General features: G+C 43.4%; 1 pseudogene; it reads right to left on the reverse strand.

Moving 5' to 3' along the window:
* Positions 1-13,932: 13,932 nt before the first annotated feature.
* Positions 13,933-14,501, reverse strand: LOC101954616 (exosome complex component CSL4 pseudogene; annotated as a pseudogene).
* Positions 14,502-15,088: the final 587 nt, after the last annotated feature.

Consider the following 15,088-nt stretch of genomic DNA (forward strand, 5'->3'; position numbering starts at 1 on the left):
TATAATGGAAGAAAAAAAACCCAGGTCTTTATATAATGGTTAAAATTACTATGCATCTTTGTGGATAACTCTTAAAAAATTGTGCTGGGGTAGAAAAAAAGCAAGTTGTAAAGTGACACATTCAGATGATACCATTTATGTGTATTTAAAATGAACATTATTATATAGTAGTGAAAGAAAAAAAATTAAGAGTTTTTTTCTTTTTTAAAACCAAGAAACACTCCAGGTCTCCTAGCAAACATCTGAATCCTACTGACAAGCTTCTCATAGCAACACTGAACAACGAAAAATGAGAGGTGATGCAGTAAAAAAAAATGCTGAAGCGATGTTATTTTTAGAATATCTTTATCGAGGCATAATTTCTACTTTTTAAATTTTTTTTTTAGTTGTAGTTGGACACAATATCTCTATTTATTTATTTTATATGATGCTGAGGATCGAACCCAGTGCCTCACACACGCCAGGGTGGCTCTCTACCACTGATCCCCAGCCCCAGCCCTTGAGGCATAATTTTAGAACGTAGGTTGTAGCCGCAGGAAGGGTTGGTCAAGTTGAACACACCTGGATCTTAAGAGTGGCAAAGCTGTGGCAATAATATAAGTACCGTTTAAACTGAATGAAGACCTTATGCCACCAGACGACCAGCAGTAGCTTCCCAAGTTGTGTGATCCTAAAGCAGCGAGGACAAGGATGAGGGGGACTTCAGGTTGGAAACGTGGGCTCCTGGTTCTGCATTAAGCACCCCAGCTCCCTGCCTCTGAAACCTATGCCTGACTAAAGAGAAAGGGTACCTGCCAGAGGCTCCTGGGTTCTAGCTGCCCACACATAGGCAGAAGGCAGAAAGCCACCAGAAAGTGACACCCATGGTTTCACTTGAAACCTTTTACTTTCGAAAGGGAAGTGTCATCCTCTGCCTCTGGCTGGTGACAGTGAAAAGAGAATGAACAGAATGTGTGCTCAGCATGTGCGAGGGCCTGGAGTCAATCCCCAGCATGCACACAGATGCATACACACACACACACACACACACACACACACACACGCTCACGCACACACACACACACACGCACACACACACAAACCCCATACATATATCTCCATCTATAGCAGAGCTTTATGGTAATGGGGAAAAACTAATGCTTTCTGTGTTTCTCCTGAAATGTATTTCCAGGCCTCTGTCTGCTCAAGTTCTGAGTCATTAGTTAAACTATTTTATGCTTCAGTTATTGGGATTATGAACCATTTGAGAACTTGCATTAAGTATGCAATCCAATCTGACATATTTAGTACAGTGCTTAGAGCATATGGGCATTTAATAAGTGCTTTCTGATTGCAAGTAAAGTCTTGGGGCAAAATTCTATAATATTCACTCAAATTGAGCTAACCTGAATTAGGATGGCAAGGTGAGAGAACGTTCATAAAGAACCAATGCTTTGTTGGGTGCATTGGGGCACACCTGTGTCCAGAGGCTTGGGAGGCTGAGGGAGAAGGACAGTGATTTCAAAGCCAGCCTCAGCAACTTAGTGTGGCCCTAAGCAACTCCGTGAGACCTATCTCCAAATAAAATACAAATTACTGCTGGGGATGTGGTTCAATACTTGGGTGCCCCTGAATGTTTGGGGATTACCAAAAACAAACAAACAAACAAGAACCAATGCTTCAAAAATGTTGTCCCTTTGTGGTTACAATAATCATTACAAAGCAGGTGCAAGAAAAGTCCCCAATGATAACTTCTATTTTCAGTCATCCAAATTATCCAAACCTTTATCTTTTCACTTTGTACAATGTACAGCAGCTAGCCATTCTGAAATAATGTAAAATTCTTCTGGGATTTCTTCATAGTCTAACAGTTTCTAACATCTCCAGGAAAAGTTCCTGGTGATTTTGTTTTCAACTCCTAAATGACATGAGATTTTACACTTCAGTGATCATTGGTGGTGCTGGGGGATTGAACCCATAGCCTTGCGCAAGTAAGGCAAGCACTCTACCTACTGAGCTGTATCCTCAGCCTGGCACAGTTTTTTTCTGTTAAGTTAATTTTATAAACCACCTGCACCTTGGTATACTAGTACAATTTGCTGCTTTTGAGAAATGCCACTCCTGTTTCAGGAATCAGGAAATGACTGGTAGTTTTTGAGACTGAGCAGTACTCGTTGACTTGTGTTGGAGTTATTTTCTCAGTACCCCCAGGTGAGAGTTTAGCTTTACCTACAGTTGTTGGCATTCTATCAGTATAAATTCTGGGTTCTGTGAAAATATTTGCTGTTGATCTCTCCCCATCACTTTTCTTCAAGTGTCCCTAATACACTCAGGCAAGCCTTCCCTTCCTGGGTATATGGGTATGATGTTGGGAAACAGTTGGACCTAAAATCACCTTGAGGTCTTAGCGGTGCTTTGAGGATATAAGAAATTTATTTCTTCAGAGATCTTCTCATATTATCAGTTAAGTTCAACAAACAGAGTTCTCCCTTGTGTGGGACATTAACCTGAGTGCTGGTGTTACAAAGAACAGCTCCTGCTGTTAAAAAGGTAACAGTCTAGCTCAGTGGTACCCAGCCCTGAAGCAGGCTACCTACCCAGGCAGCCTTCAGTCGTACCAAAACACCTGGGCAGCCACATCGAGAATCTTTTCTTTTTAAATTTCCTGCTGTCAGAGGCAATGCAAAATATTATTAAACTTAGTTAACAGGTAAATACAAACTAGATGCCAGGTGTTTTCTTACTTCGTTCCAGTCATTTCTCTCTCTATTACCCATTTACCTCTTCAGGATGTTATCTGATCACAAATGGTTCTCTTTTTGAACGTGACCAATTGCAATTTTGCTCAAATGGTTCTCTGTATGTAGAACACTTTGATCCTCAAGCTAAAATCTTTTTCCAAACTTCAATCAAAATAGTGCATCTTTTAGCAATTTTTATCTGATTACCACATCTTGAGTGGCCCCTTCTTAGGAACTTCCATAGCTCTCTGCAAAACATCTTTTGTGGCACCAACTGTTATTTTATTTTGTACTCTGGTTCTGATTTTCTTCCCTTTTAGATTTGTGCTGTCCAATATAGTGGCAAGGAGCCATAAATGGCCATTTTGCGCTTGAATTATGGCTCATCCAACTTGAGATGAGCGCAAAAATACGATGTAAAATGTCATTAACTTATAAAATATTGATTACAAACTGAAATAAATTTTTGACATAATCGGTTAAATATATTATCAAAATCAACTTCATCTGTTTCTTCTCACTTTTTAACATGGCTATTCAAAATTCAATTATGTGTTTTTGTTGGGTCGTGCTACTTTAGAGTCGGACCACTTCACAGAATTTAGTGGGCTGTTACCTGTACGTGAGCATCTACAAAGGAGGAAGAGCTGAAGTCAAAGCATCTTCACTCATCAAACATGTACCCTGCAGGGTGGCTGAGTCTGCTCAGGGGAAGAAAACAAAAGGAGCAACTGTGAGCCCTTTTTAAAATTTTAAAATTTTCCCAAAGTCACCAAATAAGCTAGCAAAAGCCTTGAGATGGGGGACCATACCTAATTTCACGTTCCAGCTACCACATATTTGTCACAAAGTAGCTAAATTAATTAATAAATAAATATACAATTCTGCTTGCCTTCAGACACATCTCTTCTTATGAAGTGATTACATATTAACACTTTATCTGGTTAGAGCAGATAGCCTTTACTAATGCCCAACATAAATCAAAGTCATTAAGAATGGAATTTTTACATGTCTTCTAGCGCTAAATAAAAAATAAATTATGTTATTTTTTTCTTTCATAGCTTTAATTTTAAGCATTTAAACATTCCCAACATACCATGAAAATTATTATCATTTAGTTTTTTAAAAGATCAATATAAAAATAAACATGTTTAACATCAAAGAATCCCTCGTTCTTTCCAACCAAGCTGATTGTTTTTCTCTTTTTGTCTTAGAACAAATAATCTTGGGAGATTTCACAGTTTCAGAAGTGCTTGAGTCTACTGTCCTTAGTTTTCCTTTGGCAAAAGAGTCTCTGTACTACATTTAATTTTTTTTCACTTTTGTACTTTTTTATATGTAAATTCTTCACTGTCATTTTTTTGGGGATTTATTTCTAAATCTATCTTCTTAAATCTACATGAGTTTTTCTTTTCCTGAACTCTTTCAGAATTATCTACATCATATTTATTTTCAGAACCCTTTGACTAACTTTTTCAGTTTCTTTTTTTTTCTTCTCAGTCAGATTTTTGGAATCTATTTCGGTTTTGGTCTGATTTTTTTTTCCCCCTTCGTTTTCTTTTGGTTCAGGGCTTTGTTATCTTCATCAGAGAGGTTGGAATCAGAGTCTGAAAGGTCGCAGGGGTCGGTTCAAGTCCTCCATGGTACGGTGGTTGGTGGGTGCCCTCTTTTATCAACACATAGTTCAACCTGAACTTTTTGTCACTAAACATGGCTTGAAATCTCTTGTCCATTTCGATTCTTTTCTGGAAGTTCCCCAAATCTGGGATCCTTTGCAACCCGTCGAAACTGCTGGTCACTCTCTCTTTCTTGTTTGGATGACAGTTTTAAAATCTCTCACTGAACAAATGTTTAAAGGAACCAAATGTGGGCGGGGTTCCCAGGAAGCAGCCTTGAAGAGGATGGAGAAAGTCTGAAGAGTGAGGACGGGGACTGGAGAGCGGGAGCCCCTCCCAAATCCCAGGGGATCCCGTCGGGAGCCTCCCTCCAGAGCCCTTCTTCCCGGGCCATTCCCACTCACCTTGTGGGCCACCTGAACAATCTTCGCGGCAGGTCTTGGGTAGGGCCTGGGCACCAGCATTTCTGAAAGCACCCCAGGTGATTCCAATATACAAAGAAGAGCAAACTGTCTACTAAGTAAACCAATAAAATTTAAAACTTACTGATACTTGTTGTAAGATTGGCGTTATTCCGTTCTCATATTTTATCTTATTTAATCCTTTCAACGGTGCAGTGAGTGTATGGTTATTTCCACCTTATGGATGAGGGGACAAGGCAGGGGAAAGGTGAATGACCCAGACAAGGCCACAGAGCTAGTCCGGGGAACCCAGAATTGACATTGGCATTTGCGGCTGGGGCGGTGTTGCTGACCACGGTGCTTACCAACTGGAGTCACCAGTTGGACAAGTACGTAATTTGGTAAGCTATTCATGGTGGCAGTTTGTAAAGATTGGAGTTGCTGGTCCTTTCCTTCCTTATCTTCTTTTTCCTCTCTTTCTTCTGCAGTGCTGAGAATCAAACCCCGGGTCTGGCATGTTAGGTAAGCGCCCTGTCACTGAGCCCCGGAGCTCCCCTCCTCTCCAACCTGGGAGCTGTAGCTCCTGACCACAGTTGAGGAGGTTGGAGAATAGTTTACAGGGAAGGAACTCTGTAAATTTAACTGTCAATGATGAGTGAGATTTATTTGCAGAGCACGAAGGCAGAGAGGACTGTTCAAAGAGAAGGGCTTTCTCTCTACAAAGGCTCTCAGAATAAGTACGTGAAACATCCCAGGAAGGTGCCCTGTCTTTAGAGTTGAGTTCTCTGGTGTCTTCAAACCCTTTATCTATGAAGGATTGATTTTGGTATCCCAGCTTGCCTAAAAAAGTGCACTTCCCAGCACTCTCAATGCTCTCATTGTTTATGTCAAGATATATAAAGATATCCCTTTAATATATTTTCGAACCTTTTTTTTTGTACCAGGGTTCAAACTCAGGGGTACTCAGCCCCATTTTGTATTTTATTTAGAGAAAGGGTCTCACTGAGTTGCTTAGCACCTTTCTTCTGCAGAGGCTGCCTTTAAATTCGCGATCCTCCTTCCTCAGCCTCCCAGCAGCCGGGATTACAGGAGTTTGCCTGAGCTGTCATTTTTCCTCAACAAATTCTCTTTTTCCCTATTACCTTATTATTTCTTATTTTGTTTTGTTTTCCCAGAAAACAAACTCAGTGAGTTGTGTGAGAGTTCTGGGTGGAATCTTTTGACAACCAAATAGGTTATATTTAAATATTAAAAACAAAACAAAGCAAAACAAAACATAACCTGCCTTAACTGATGAGTTATGTAGCTAAGGGCTCAGCCTCAGGATCCGCGGGATTCTAGCGCCATCTGCTGGTTACAAGGATGTTTGCGACCATGACTTGGCCGGCTCTGCAAGCTTCCTTTGTTACAAAAGACTTCCCTATTAGGAAAGCGCCCTCTAGTGAAGAAGGCTTGGATTTTTTTTCTTTTTCATGGAATTTGTAAAGGTTCAGAATGCCACCTAGGCCATTTACAATGGAGGGTATGTGTGTGTAAATATTTTGAGCCTATTAAGACTTGTCAGTGATGTTCTATTCTTTACTGTGAGGAAAGAGCCTCATCATGTAAGAGATTTAGGTTTGGATGATTGTAGCCTGCTTTATGGACGCAGCATTTTGCATTCATGTGTTGTTTTATATTGAAATACTACACAATTTGGTATGAAGAGCACAGGCTCTGGAGTCAGGCTGGTTTAAAACACAGACTTTGCTACTCACTACGTTTTTGCTACGGGCAGTTTTCTTGACTTTATTGCCTCAGTTTCCTTTGCTTAAAGTGGAGGTAATTGTACCTGTATCATAGAGATTAAAATGATGCTTGATGCAAAGTAAAAACTACCTATTTTATTAAAATTAAAACCCCCAAACATCCTGTACTTTCTATCAATTATCTTAGTCTCTGGGCCCCCTTTCTGTTGGGAGAAAGCTCAGGCTGAACGACTGTTGTTCCAAGGATGGTGGAGAGGTTCTGCCAAGGGGAGGATCGGAACTTGAGCTCAGGGCTCCGTGCCATCTGGATGGAGGATCCAGGAGACTGGATATTCCAGGAATGTGAGTCGGGTGGTTGTAGTTATCACAGTGGGTTTGGTGAGCAGATCTGCATTCATGAATTGGGTTTGGATTAATGAGATGGGATGGTGGGAGGAAGTAGGAAGCTCAGTGATAAAATGCGGTCTTTGGACATTGGCTGGGGCTGGAGGAGGCCTTCAAGCGCTGGGTGTTTCCCTTGGATTGGTTTATACTCTGCAGGTCTTCAGGTATTGTCATTGTCCTTCCTGAGCAGAGAAGAAGAATCACCCATCCCTTAGGGTGTGTGCAAAGAACATGACCTTGAGCAAGTCATTGTGGATCAGCAGGTGGGTCAAGCACAGAAGCTGGGCCCAGAGCCTGTTGAGCCTTTGCAGACTTCTCTTCTGAGCATGTGGACTTGCTGTTATGGGCGGCCTTGGTGCAGCTGGTCACCTTTTGCTTCTGCTGTTTCCTGGAAATCCGTGTTCCAGTCAGGGAAGGTGTCACAGTCGGGGTTTTGTGGAGGGAATTTTTATTTCAGTTTATTTAAAAAAAAAACTGTCTTAGAGTATTACAAGCAAAATTTTAAGAATACAATAGTATAGACTAATAAGATCATAGTCTTTCTTATGGTGTCCTTAAAGATCACCCATCTTAATCCTTTTAGCTTCATTCACTTAGTTACCTTTGCTAAAGTTATTGCAAATATATCAACTTAAGAAAGTACTAGCTGACTTCTGCCCTGGAACATGAGGCTGCAGCTCACTATTTTAATGTCTCTTGCTCTGAGTATAGGAGAGGGTGGTACTGCAAATGACCAGCCCAGGGGAAGATCCAAATTCAAAATCCAAAGTTTGGTTTCTACCGAATGCCTGTCAGGTTCACACTATCATAAAGTCAAAAAATCCAAAGCCAGGCCATTAGGATGCTTCTTGCCTTCATCTAGACTGAGATGCCAGTAAGATAGATATCAAAGTGGATGTGTATGAAGATTAACAGAGGAAATGGTCAAACCCAGTTGAATGACTCTTGGGCCGCTCTTTCCACTTCTACCTGGAGAATATAAAAATACTGAAGAGGCAAGGAAGAGGGCATCTGGAGAGGAAGATGTTTTTTTGTTTGCTTTTGGTACCCAGGGCCATTCAACCACTGATCCATATCCCCAGCCCCCCCCCCCTTTTTGTATTTTATCTAGAGACAGGGTCTCACTGAGTTGCTTAGGGCCTCACTAAGTTGCTGAGGCTGGCTTTGAACTTGTGATGATCCCCCTGCCTCAGCTTCCTGAGCTGTTGGGATTACAGGCATGTGCTACTGCATCTGGCTTGATGAGGAAGATTTCTTCAGAGAAGTTTTGCAGATTTGCAGATTTAAGCCATTTCTACATCCCCCACCAAGGATTTGGGGCACAGATTTCCTGTTTCATCTCAAATAGGAGAGGACTTTACCAGGACCAAGTGGGGGGTCCAATATGCATCTCCTGAGATTTGGAGGACAGAGTGAACTGGTGTCTAACTCCTGCTTGAGGAAGTTTGGAGAAGAAGAAAAAGTCATTTAGTAAGCATCTAAGATGAGGGGACCCAGAGAGGTTCTGGGATGAGTCACTGCAGACCCCTCTGGTGGCTGGTGCAGAGGGCCACGAGTGTTTCCAGTGGACCAGCTGTGGACCACTGGGCAAGTGAGTTCTGCCTAAGGAGACAAGCTGGGAGGAGAGGTGGGATGTGAAGTGAGAGGGCTTCTAGGGTGGAGAGAGACTAGCCCCAAATGATGCCATCACCCATGTGAAGGTGCTCAACCAAGGGACTAAGCAGTTAAACCTCTGTGGGTGCCATTGTTATGCTCGAGTTCGGGACCCCCAAAAGACCACCAGAGACCAAGATTGATGTAAGCAGCAAAGAGGGTGTTTATTGCGAGCTAGCTCGGTTCTCCGGGCGCACACACAGCAACTGGTGATGCTGAGAGGCCCCGAGCCCAGGGTTTGCAGCAGTTTTATAAACTCTTTGGAGAAGGCAGGGACGCCACATACATCATAGCATCTCTTAGCAAATCATCCCACACCGTGGGAAAATCATAAAACAACTCTAAAACATGTTTAGCACATTCACTGGCAGGGACGAGTTGGGTAGGGGTGATTGGTTAGTACAAGAGGGGGATTCCTTTGAACTGATTGGTTTAGGCCCCGAGGGGTGTTCGTGCTGAACTACATGGTTTCCCAACACGTTATCAACCACCATAAACTACTGGAGGGTCATCTGGCATCCCAGGTATTTCCCTGTCTCATGCTGATTGGTGGCTGCTAGGGGGTTGCTATGGGTCCTCACCTAGCTTGACTGAGTCAGGGACACCTGGCTCTGCAGATCTCTTCTGTTATTTGTAGACAAAACAACTCAGCAGGGTGGGTGTGTGCCTAGGAGTGCTCTGTGGGTCTTTCCAAGGACAAAGGTCACGCCCCTTCCTTGGACAGGCTTTGCTCTGAGGTGGAGGCTGGTTTCCTCACATCAGTTTCTCACCATGAGCAGGAGACAGTTTCAGCATCTCTGAGGCCAGAGAGCCAGGCTGCCTTACAATACTGCCTGTTCAGACAGAGCAACCTCCCCGTTCCTCCCCAACTCCCTGTGCCCCAGCCCTAGAGAGCCCAGAAGCCCAGCTTGGGGTGGACGCGTGGCCTGGGAAGGAGCGCTCTTCCTTTCCTGCTGTCACCCTCAGCCTTCAGTGGCGCTGGGAAGCTGAGAGAGGCCCTGATGTTGAATCAATTCAAAATTTTAACTATTGTCCGGGACTGGGTGTTAATTTCTGATTGAAGAATCCTTGCAATTTAAAGCAACAGGTCTAATCTATACCTGATAACTGAGAAGGAATGTCTTGGGATCTGTCCAAGACATTGTCCCAGGTGGGGAAAGGTGAGCATCACTAAGACATTTGCAAGGAGCAATGGAAAAGCTAAAGGCCAGAGGCTCCATCACATCTCCTGAGTTATGCTGGTTTAGCCTGTAGGCAAACGGCCCAGGTGTTGATCCCTAGAACCTTTGAAGACTGCTTATAAATGGGGCTCTTAGCCTTTCTTCACCTTTCCCACTGCGCTCCTCTCTCCCTCCACTGCTGCCTCTGCAGGTAACTCCTGAAATGCCAATCACTTCTGCCAGTGTCCCTCTGTCTTTAGTGTTTGTTTGTGCTTTGATGAGTAGATTTCTGAGATTAACTGCATGGTGGAGTTTAGAGTAGGTCACTGCTCTTATCAAGAACATCTAGAAAAGCCAGTTACAAAACCAAACACGTCTGTTGGAAGACTGCTGAGTAGTGTGGCCAGGAGCCAGCAATACTGGAATAGGGGCAGGTCCCCAGAGCGGCCCCATGCTCCACACAGGTCGGTCCCCTGGGGCATTTGCTAGTTCAGGGCCTTACACAGAGACTTCAAATTCAGCTTGAAGGTGAAAGCCAGCAGGGCCTCCGGCAATACACAGGGCTAATGAGGCCGTCAGGGAGCTGGTCAGCCACAAGGAGAAGAAGAACAAAGAAGCAGGAGAGGACAACAAAGGGTGATCGGCAGTCCACCTCAGGGCGCCGTAGCACCCGCAGCCCTGGGACCTAGGGCCTGGCATGTAGAACCTCCCCAGCTGCAATGAATTCCCTTCCCTCAAGAAAACCATGGCTTCAAGACCCTGCCAGGACCTTCCCCTATCACTGAAACTGTGTCCCAACCATGTCCCAGCCATTCCTGGCCCGTCCCAGCCATTCCTGCCATCAGGCCATCCCAGATCCTCGCAGAAAAGGGTGCTGAGGGCTATTTGAAGGGTAGTGAAGAGATGAAGGGGCGTGAGAAGCTGAGGCAAGGACAAGGGGCCGGAGGTCCTTGAAGACCCTTGACTTGGTGAGGGCCGTGCCTCTCTGCCGTCTGCGGGACCCATTCTCACCCTCCAGGATTTCCCTGTCCTTCCCTGCCCTTCCCTTCATTTCTTATGAACCTTGCTATTTTTTAAAAATTTGTTCTAATGAGTTACACATGACAGCAGAATGCATTTTGACACATTGTACACCAATGGAGCACAACTGCTCATTCCCCTGGCCTTACATGGTGCAGAGTCACATGGGTCATGCAATCATACATGTATATAGGGTAATAAGGTCTGTCCCATTCCAATGTCCTTCCCACCCCCAGATCCCCTCCCTTCCCCTCACTCCCCTCTGCTCAATCCAAAGTTCCTCCATTCTTCCCTAGTCCCCCCCCCCATTATGGATTAGCATCCACACATCAGAGAAAACTGATTCAGCCTTTTGTTTTTGGGGATTGGCTTATTTTGCTTAGTATGATATTCTCCAGCTCCATTCATTTACCAGCAAATGCCATCATTTCATTCTATTTAAGGCTGAGTAATATTCCATTATGTATCTATACCACGTTTTCTTTATCCATTCATCTGTTGAAGAGCATCTAGGTTGGTTCTTTTGCTAAGTCTTGCCTGGAATCCTGTCAAGCAAGAACAAAAACATGGTGAGTGGGGACCTCTGACTGCCTTTCTCAGGTTCCCGGGAAGGTGTCCTCTGCAACAGGGTGAGCATTATAATTTGAGGATTGTCAAGACCTCTGAGACTTGAGACCCAAGATCCAGGAAAGAGAAAAAAATTCAGAGATATAAGCCCAGCACTCAGAACCAGTTTTCTGCTTGGGACATTTGCTGATCTTAAGCAGAAGAAAAGGTTAGATCAGAGTGGGAGTGCCTGGCAGCCTCAGTACGGAGACAGGGAGATAAAAATTGGAGCCAAGGAGTGGGTGTTCTAGTAAACATCCCAGGCTTTGTTTGGAGAGTGAAAACCTCAGAATGGGTGTGGTATAGAGGAAGGACAAATTCTAAAAAGACTGCAGGGCAGCCTCCGCTCCGTGAGTACTCAGTGTGCACAGATCCACACCCACACCCGGTGCCTGCCAGAGACGGCCAGTCCTCCGCTCAGAGGATGACGTCATCCAGAGACTGCACAACTTTCCCCCACAATGTCTGGCATTCAATACAAAGTTACCAAGTCCTTCAAGATACAGGAACCACAGAGACTATAGGTGACTCAAATGTCAGAGTTAGGGGGCTAGGATTGTGGCTCAGCGGTAGAGCGTTCCCCTAGCACAGGCGGGACCTGGGTTGGATCCTCAGCACTACATAAAAATAAAGGCATTGTGTTGTATCCATCTACACCTAAAAAATAAATATTAAAAAAAATGTCAGAGTTAGCCATACAGGTTTTAAAATAATTGCTATAAATACCTTCAAGAAAATAGATGACAAGATGGAAAATTTCTCCAGAGAATCGAAAACAATTTTGTTTACTTTAAAACTGTAACTTTTACATAGAGAAAAAGGTCACAGATCTGAAGTGTGAATTTTGCACATGATGAGATTTATGAATGCTTTCGCCTTTCTAACCTGCTGAAGATTAAAATGTAGAACAAGTCCGGGGCTTCAGGGGGCTCCCTGATTGGTCCTCTTAGTCAGTAGTACTCCACAAAAGGGAGCATTATTCTCACTTTGATCCCCTTGGATTCGTTTTACCTGGTTTTAAACTTTAAATACAGTCATACAGTGTGTACTCTTCTGCTTTTCTTTCACATTTCACCATTATGTTTATAAAATCCCCCCTTGTTGTTGTGCACACCGCTAGATAGTTCTTTTTTATGACCAAGCAGAATAGACTAAAATTCTTTGTATTAATATTCCATGGCCACATATCATGCTAAGTAAGCCAATCCCAAAAAACCAAAGGCCGAATGTTCTTTCAGATAAGTGCACGCTGATCCATAATGGGGGGAGGGGCATGGGAAAAATGGAGGAACTTTGTTTTTTTTTTTTTTTCTCTGTATTCATTCTTTTTTGCAGGGCTGGAGATTTTATTCTTTCTTTTTTGTTCTGGTGCTAGAGTTGGAACCCAGGGCCTTGCACATGCTAGGGAAGTAGATCAGTGGTAGAGTGTGTACTTGGCACACACAAAGGCCTGGGCTCCATCCCCACCACTGCCCAAAATAACAAAATCAGCCAAGCAAACAAGAAAACTGCATGTGGACCTACAGGTACCTCAGGGAAATTTTCTTTAATTTTTTTTAGTTGTAGGTGAACACAATATTTTATTCATTTATTTTTTTTTCAATGTGCTGATGATTGAACCCAGTTGCCTCCAACATGCTAGCCAAGCACTCTTCCACTGAGCCACAACCCCAGCTCCCCCCCGCAACAAAATTTTCAATAAAACCAAAAAAACTCCCTAATCTGGGGAAGGTTAGTAACTAGAGGGCATAAAGTTAGGTGGGCTGTCTCCAAAGCTCACCCTCCATCACTGTCAGCACACACTGGAGTCATGGGCTTTTGAGCAACATCTCCAAGAAGAACCATCTCATGTTCATCTTTCCTTCCAGTGTCCTCTGCAGCCTCTTCATGCTTAACTGATCTCTCTCATCTTCAAACTAATGCCATCATTTTTGCTTCTATACTTTGCTGGGGCTTCTCTCTGCCTAGACAACTTCATATACCAAGCTCTTTAATTCCTTTTGATCTCATGTCACACAAATCCTTCCCTGGCTATCTTGCATGATACTGCTTTGTCCTTCTTTTTAAGCAAGAAACATTTTCTGGAATACCCACTGTATCAGTATGTTTACCAAACTACTCACATGCTACCTGATCACTACATACATTCTATAATGTACCTAACTGAGGGGTGTATAAAGTGCTTGATCCAGTGTTAGGCACCCCCTCCACGGGGTAATATGTAGCATCTTAGGTCAGCAAAAGTTCAAGCTCAGGGCTGGGATGTGGCTCAAGCGGTAGCGCGCTCGCCTAGCATGCGTGCGGCCCGGGTTCGATCCTCAGCAGCACCACATACCAACAAAGATGTTGTGTCCGCCGAGAACTAAGAAAAAATAAATAAATGTTAAAATTCTCTCTCTCTCTCTGTCCCACTCTCTCTTTAAAAAAAAAAAAAAAAAAAAAAAAGTTCAAGCTCAACTCTAGCCACTTTCCGGAATTCTTTTTTTTTTTTTTTAGATTTATTTTATTTATTTATTTTTTTGAATTTTTAATATTTATTTTTCAGTTCTCGGCAGACACAACATCTTTGTTGGTATGTGGTGCTGAGGATCGAACCCGGGCCGCACACATGCAAGAGGAGCGGGCTACCGCCTGAGCCACATTCCCAGCCCCACTTTCCGGAATTCTTTAGTGTGGGTCTTAGGACACTGCATCTCACACCAACTGATGGGAACCATCTGGACACCTGATTCACTGTGGGCCACCACCACTCCCAGCTCATTTTCGGCAGTGGTCAGCAGGTAGTTGGACTGTGCATCACCTAAGGAGATCACTTTGGCCAAAACAATGTCACCTGGGCGGAAACTCTTATAGATTTCAACCTTGTCTTTTTCAGTTGCTCGGACATCTTCCTTTCTGATAGTTCCTCGAAAGGAGTTCTTAAGTGGTGTGGACCCCACATATAGGATGTGCACTTTGGCAAGGCGTGAACTGATGCTGGAGACCTTACAGGTTACAATAGTTCCCACATCTGGAAGTAATTGGGACTCTGTTTCTCTCATCACAGACACCACAGGAAGAGCACCGTTCTCAGGCAGCCCGCAAGCGATGAAAAGATGTAGCCGTGCCGGGTATAGGTGCCGCTGCCAGGGCTGCTCTCCTCCAAATTGCACAGACGTTCGCCAGGGATGCAATATCTCACGGGTGGCGCCATCAAATAGAGGAACTTGATTGGGCAAAGTGGAGGGAGGAGTGGAGAGGACTTAGGGGCAGGAAAGATGGTGGAATGAGATGGACATCATCACCCCAGGTACATGTATAACTGCACATAGGGTGTGAGGCTATATTGTGTATAGCCAGAGAAATGAAAAGTTGTGTTGTAATTGTGTACAATGAATCAAAATGCATTCTGCTGTCATATAGACCTAGTTAGAATAAATAAAGAAACAAATGAAAAAAAATTCCATAGCCTATCAGTTTTACTCCTGGTGGACATTGGAATATTTTGAATAGAGCTTTTGAATATTTTGAATAAAGCTTCCATGAGTATTTTTGTACTTGTCCCAGAGTGGTCAGAGACACTCATTTAGCTCAGCTTATACCCAGAAGGAACGGTTGGGTCATCAGGAATATGAAGATTTAGCTACAGATAGTTCTGCCAAACTTTTCCCAAGATGGTGGTGCTCATTTACATTTTCAAGAGCCATTTAAGAGAATTCCAAATGATTCATTTCTTCTCATTCAAAATTGGTTATTGTTGGCCTTTTTTTTTTTTAAAGAGAGAGTGAGAGAGAATTTTTT

This window comes from Ictidomys tridecemlineatus, chromosome 8 (assembly GCF_052094955.1).
Source record: "Ictidomys tridecemlineatus isolate mIctTri1 chromosome 8, mIctTri1.hap1, whole genome shotgun sequence".
NCBI classification, from domain to species: Eukaryota; Metazoa; Chordata; class Mammalia; order Rodentia; family Sciuridae; genus Ictidomys; species Ictidomys tridecemlineatus.